General features: G+C 45.3%; 1 pseudogene; it reads left to right on the top strand.

The window, feature by feature from the left end:
- Nucleotides 1-503: 503 nt before the first annotated feature.
- Nucleotides 504-1,241, top strand: LOC121171718 (annotated as a pseudogene).
- Nucleotides 1,242-6,056: the final 4,815 nt, after the last annotated feature.

Consider the following 6,056-nt stretch of genomic DNA (forward strand, 5'->3'; position numbering starts at 1 on the left):
CTATGATATATTTAAAGTTCATCATTGAGCACAAAAATGCACTTATTCATATTCAGGCTAAAGGTGGCAGAGCTTAGCTCAGTCTGTGTTCTTTTCAAAATTCATACAAAATGCATAGTATAAGATCTCTGCAGAAAGTTCAAAAATCTTTTACTTCCATTTTCCACAAATTTTTTGAAGTGCTGTCATATGTGTGGGAGCTTTGACTTCATGCGTTTCAGTTACCAGACCAAAGGCTCCCTGATGGGGCAAGAACACAAGTCTTTGGTTCCAGGAGTCGTTAGACATCCCGAACAGTAAACATAACCAGTCTCTGGGGAACTCTTGCACTGCATTTCCGGAGACCAGCCTAGCCTGTTCCATTTCCTTCCAGTCACTGCCCAGGGATCAAGACCTACCAAAGTTGAAATGCCTGCCCACTTCCCCATTCCTCTACTCTCCCCACCCCTCCAAATACCCCTCTAAAATCCCCAATGCTAAGAAGCCCAGCCTGCTAACCGGATAGAAGGCGAGAGGATGGCCATCCTCGGCTTTGGCTCTGGCCGAGTGGCATGGGGCGAGCTCCGCTGGCGGAGGAAGAGCCGGAATCGGCGAGTTTGGGCATCAGCCAGCTGGCGAGCCCATGAGCCAATGGACGAAGAAAAGCCCCTTAGAATGGCAAGATTACGTTTACAAAGAAGTCAGAGTGGTAGCCAACGACAAGAACGAGTATCAAGGATGGGCTGTGACTACAGACTCAGTGTTGGGCCCGGCATGGTGGCCTAGCGGCTAAAAGTCCTCGCCTTGAACGCGCCAGGATCCCATATGGGCGCCGGTTCTAATCCCGGCAGCTCCACTTCCCATCCAGACTCAGTGTCAGCCAATATTGTCCTGGTGAACTTCCTTGAAGACGGGAGCATGTCTGTGACGGGAATTATGGGACATGCGGTGCGGACAGTGGAGACTGTGAGTGAAGGGGGACCCGAAGGTGAGGGAGAAGCTGATGTGTTTGTTTATGTCAGAAGACTGCCAAGCCTACAGCCCCGAGGACCTGGAGAAGCACAAGCACAGTCTCAAGAAATGGCTTGAGAAGAATCGCATCCCTGTGAGCTAGCAGGGTGATGCCCGCAGCACTCTGTGTGGCTGGCATGCTGATAACAGAGCCCCCCTACGGCTCTGAAAACTGCAGCAGCCCTAAAGAGATCGTCCTCTCCTGGGTTCAGGATCTTATTCAAGGACACCTTGCAGCGGCTTCCCAATGAAAAGTCAAGAACTTTGGATACACTGGCAGAAATAAACTGCTGGGTTTTTTTTTTTTTCATTGAGAAAAGGAAGAAGAAGCAGCCCAGCCTGCTGAAAGACAGAGACTGTATGTACTACATGGCAACTCCATAGGGGAGCAGATGGTCACCCTCTGAGTGTATTGACTTCTCAAATTCAGCTTGAGTGTGAATTCACTCCCCATTTCTGCTTCTGCACCTCTTGCCCAATATTCACTGTAAACAAACTGCTATACATTCTTTAAAACTGAATTCTTGACTCAAAGGTATATGGGGTGTTACGGAAAAGGAGATCCCACTGGTCTCAGATGCAGGATTTTAGGAGTCTTTGCCAAGCTTGGTGACGGCAGCTCCTGCTGTACTCCAGGAACCACTGCAACACATGGCTGAAGTCAGGGGTTTTTCAGCTTCATTAACACGCTGAAGTCCTGGATTTCAGATCAACTCAGGTGTTACCAATCAGTCAGGTGCAGAAGCACATGCTGTTTTTAGCCACTCTGAAAACCTAGTACTGCGTTGGGGTGCTATTAGCCAGCTGCCTGCTACTATGTTCCCCACTGGTGTTCTAACACCTTGAATTAAATCATTGACTCAAGCTCATATATCCAGGGACACGCGGCATCAATTTCCAAATAAGAATACTTAGGATCAGGCCTGCCAAGCAGCATTCTACAAGGGGCTTGCAAGTCTAACGACAGGCCCAATAGGGTAGAGGACTATAGAGGCTTTAGCTGCCTTTAATTGAATTATAAACTTTGCCCCAGGTTCTCGCCCATCTATATACAATCTTATTCCTCATGCTTTCCCCAGATCCCACTCTGACCTCAACCAATATGAGTAGTCAGATCACAAATCATTCTGAACATCAGTTAGGGTCCTGGTGGTTAATTTCCTAATACCTGTGCCTGCAGCTTCCACTCACAGGGTGAAGGCATTGTGACAGAGAGTGACAGTCTTATCTTTAAGGGACCTCCAATTTGTTGAGCAATCTATTTTTGTTCTGGTTCAGATGTGGTGTTCTTTAGCTGGTGCATCCAGAAGTTGATTCCTGGCACCCACCCCCAATCATGGGGGTGCTCAGGATCATGTAGTAAGGTCCTTTCCAAGGAGGTTCTAGGGTCCACAGGTCTCTTAACCTATATGACGTCTCCAGGCTGATATACAGGGTGGCAGTTCTGTCAGTGTCCATTGCAGGCTGGGAGAGCCAGAGCTGTGAATGGATCTGCTTGCACCATCTGGTCCCAAGTAGCCTGTTGTAATTTTTTCTACCATTGGTCCTATCTAGTCTGTTGGACAGGACTGGGACAGGGAAGGCTGTAACCAGTACTTTGAGAGGCTTCACTGGTGTTAGGGCTGCCTCCATGGCTGCTCCAGAGTGGTAGTTGCCCTTAGTTTGGGCTGATTTTAAACAGTCACATACAGGGATGTGGGGGCACATCACAAACAACTGTTCTCAGATACATCAGCCAATCTTGGGTGACAATGTCCGGATCAATATGCCTAGCCTTACTCTTCTTAAAGGAGATCAGAGAGCTTCCTCAGTACTTCACTGATTGCTATATGCAGATTTTAGCATTAAGTTTTATCTAGTTAGCACCTCTTGAAATGGGGACCCTTCCTAAGGAGTACAGCTCAGCAGTCACACATAAGAACCCTTCCTTCATAACCTCTCAGTTTTAGTTAGTTTGGTTTAGGGTGGAAACCAGTAACTCCATCTGGATGTTCACGTCCTCCTTGCAATAAATCCATCTCCAAAAAAGATCAAAACTGATCAGTCATGTTCATGTTCCATGTGTCCCTCATTGCCAGGTTGGATTTGACCTGGTTGTTGATCCAGTAGCACATTGGGAGGGAAATTTAAAAAAAATTTTTTTTTGGCTGAGAGGGAAATATTAACAAGGAGTCAAGCACCCTCTTAGGCCATATTAGGCAGGAAAAGTGGTTTTAGAAGGGATGGGCCTTATGCTAATCTCACCTGACGCTTATTGTCATCTATTCTGCAGACATGGGTTACCATTCGAGCGTGCCAGGCCAGCATTATCTTGCTAGGACTTGCCCTTCTGTATAATTCTGGCAGGCAATAAACACGAAGCTCAAAGTCAACATAAACATCACAAAATCAGGTGTTTTGCATCTTTGACTAGAGGACAGGTTTAGGCCTGGTTCCTAAACCTCCCAAAGATTGACCAACACCGGATAGCCATTACCAACAGCAAGATCGATCAGATTGACATGCTCGGTTACCAAGGAAGCACTGGCTCACATGATAGTACAACTTTAGGAAGGACGTATTTCCCTGAATCACATGATAGCTAGTCCAAAACTACAGTGATATTCAGTGCTTACAGCTGCTGTAGCCATATACACAGATTTCTGAAATGCATGCATAATTGAAAGCCAGTGCAATGCTGGTTACAGGTGTGAAGGACGAACATGCCATTTGCAGTAAGAGATAATACGTGACTTTATAGGAACAGGTGTACTAGTTTGCCACGTGACTATTTGTGTTACATACACATAATTGCAGATCCCAGAGGCAAAATGTCAATCTAAGGGACACGGATTTTTAATTACAATACTCAGCAATGTCATTAAGCAAAGTGTGGTGTGCTCTCCACATATCACAAAATACAGCATAGTTCGTTACCTTGGCAATACTTTGCTTACAATCGACATGGCCAAAAATCAGTTATTACCTTTACCAGAAGAAAGATCTAATTTTCACATTCTTCTCACTTTGAGACCGCCCCACCCCAAGGGCTCGTCTGGAAATATCAATTAAAAGAGAAATCAAACTGGTCAAATATACCAAGAGATCTATCCAATAACATCCTTTACTCATTTATAAATACTTGGCTCTTCCTAAACAATTAGAACTTGACAGCTGCATCTTATTATCTATTCAAAGTCGGACATCAACTAAGATTCTCAAATTTTCTGTAAATATTTACAGGCAATCAACAATATTCCAATTTCCTTGATAGTGCAGCCAGCTGGGAAATTGACAAGAGTTTACAACTTGAAATAATCATTTTGTCCTCAGTTTTAAGGAGCAACGAGGCCAAACAATGTTACTGTAAGCAATACCTTTTAGAAGTACCAAGAGGACTTAGGAAACATACAAACACATCCACCCTTTTCAATATTCTGTTACTAAAAATTTGCAAAATACACCTTACTGAACTGTTAGAATGGAGCTCTGATTACCAGTTGTTATCTCAGCACTGGATCCTGTTGATCCAGTTTTTAACAAAAGAACAGACATCAGACAAGAGGCCACAACACTATCACAATCCCATGTTCAGAACTCAGAATAAGACAAAACAAGACTCGGAACAAAACACACAACAATCAATTTCATAGTCACTAGTAGCCACCACTCACCAGCAGCTACCACAACCCGGACCCAATTGGAATCCAGAAATCCAAGGACACACACCTGATGGCTGGTGTCCCATGGGGACCTTGAGTGCAGAAGTTAATGCTGTGTCCAGCCTTCTGAAGAGTCCCAGGGGAGTACTCAAAACCGAAACAGAAAGTGAGATATCAGCTCACCTATGACCAGTCTCCAGACTCCTCCGAAAAGTCACTTGCAAATCCCTCAAGCCAGGAAGCCAGGATCTGCTGCTGCAGCCGTGTTAAGTCTCTTCGTGGTGGCCTCCCCAGACTTCTGACCTGGGTACAAGAGCACAGGATGGATACTGCCTTCTGCCTGGGGAACTCCTCTTGCTGGAGCATCCAAAATGTTGCCGAGAGAGAGAAAGATCACAGTAGACCAAGGGCAGAGTATTAGGAGCAGTCGTTATCTGCCAAGCTACGTTCTGGAAACCACCACAACGCATGACTGAGGCCAGGGGTTTTTTGAGCTCTCATTAACACACAGAAGTCATGAATGTCAATCAACTCAGGTGTTACAAATCAATCCACTTGCCTCTTAAGCCAATCAAGTAGAGAAGTAGATAACTGTATGTAGCCACACTGGAAGCCCAGTACTGCCCTGGGGAGCTATGAGCCACCTGCACCCTACTACAGTGGGACCTTTCCTGGCATAGAACTGATTCACTTGCTATTCATTAAATAGCTTAATTTTTTTTAAGATTTATTTTTCTTCGTTACCAAGTCAGATATTTAGAGAGGAGGAGAGACAGAGGGGAAGATCTTCCTTCCGATGATTCACTCCCCAAGTGAGTGCAACAGCCAGTGCTGTGCCGATTTAAAGCCAGGAGCCAGGAGCTCTTCCGGGTCTCCCACATGGGTGCAGGGTCCCAAGGCATTGGGCCATCCTCGACTGCTTTCTCAGGCCACAAGCAGGGAGCTGGATGGGAAAAGGGGCTGTGGGGATTAGAACCGGTGCTCATATGGGATCCTGGCACGTTTAAGGCGAGGACTTTAGCCGACAGGCCACAGCACCTGACCCAAATAGCTTTAATCTTATTTGAACACATTTTTATATTTTTATGCATTTTTATTCTACACTTCATCCCATTTTGTTTCGCTTAGACATCTCTAGTCAGATTATATGTTTTCTCCATAGTCCATAATTGTCACATGTCTCCATTTCTTCTCTTTTGCCTCCTAGACTCCACAATGCACCATCATAGCCACAACGTGAATGCCTAAGTTCACTTACACTTCCCCACATCTACCTTAATAAGTGATTCTCCACCAGGCATGGAACAAGAATGAGTGTTCAAATTGTAACTCCTTTCTAAAGAGTCTGTTTCGTATCCACTCCAGCCTGGCTGGAAAATTGCTGCCCTACGGTTATAGCGTTGTGCTTATAAGCAAGGTCACGTT

The sequence above is a fragment of the Ochotona curzoniae genome, unplaced genomic scaffold (genome assembly GCF_017591425.1).
Source record: "Ochotona curzoniae isolate NIBS_2020 unplaced genomic scaffold, NIBS_Ocur_1.0 contig_1274, whole genome shotgun sequence".
Lineage (NCBI taxonomy): Eukaryota > Metazoa > Chordata > Mammalia > Lagomorpha > Ochotonidae > Ochotona > Ochotona curzoniae.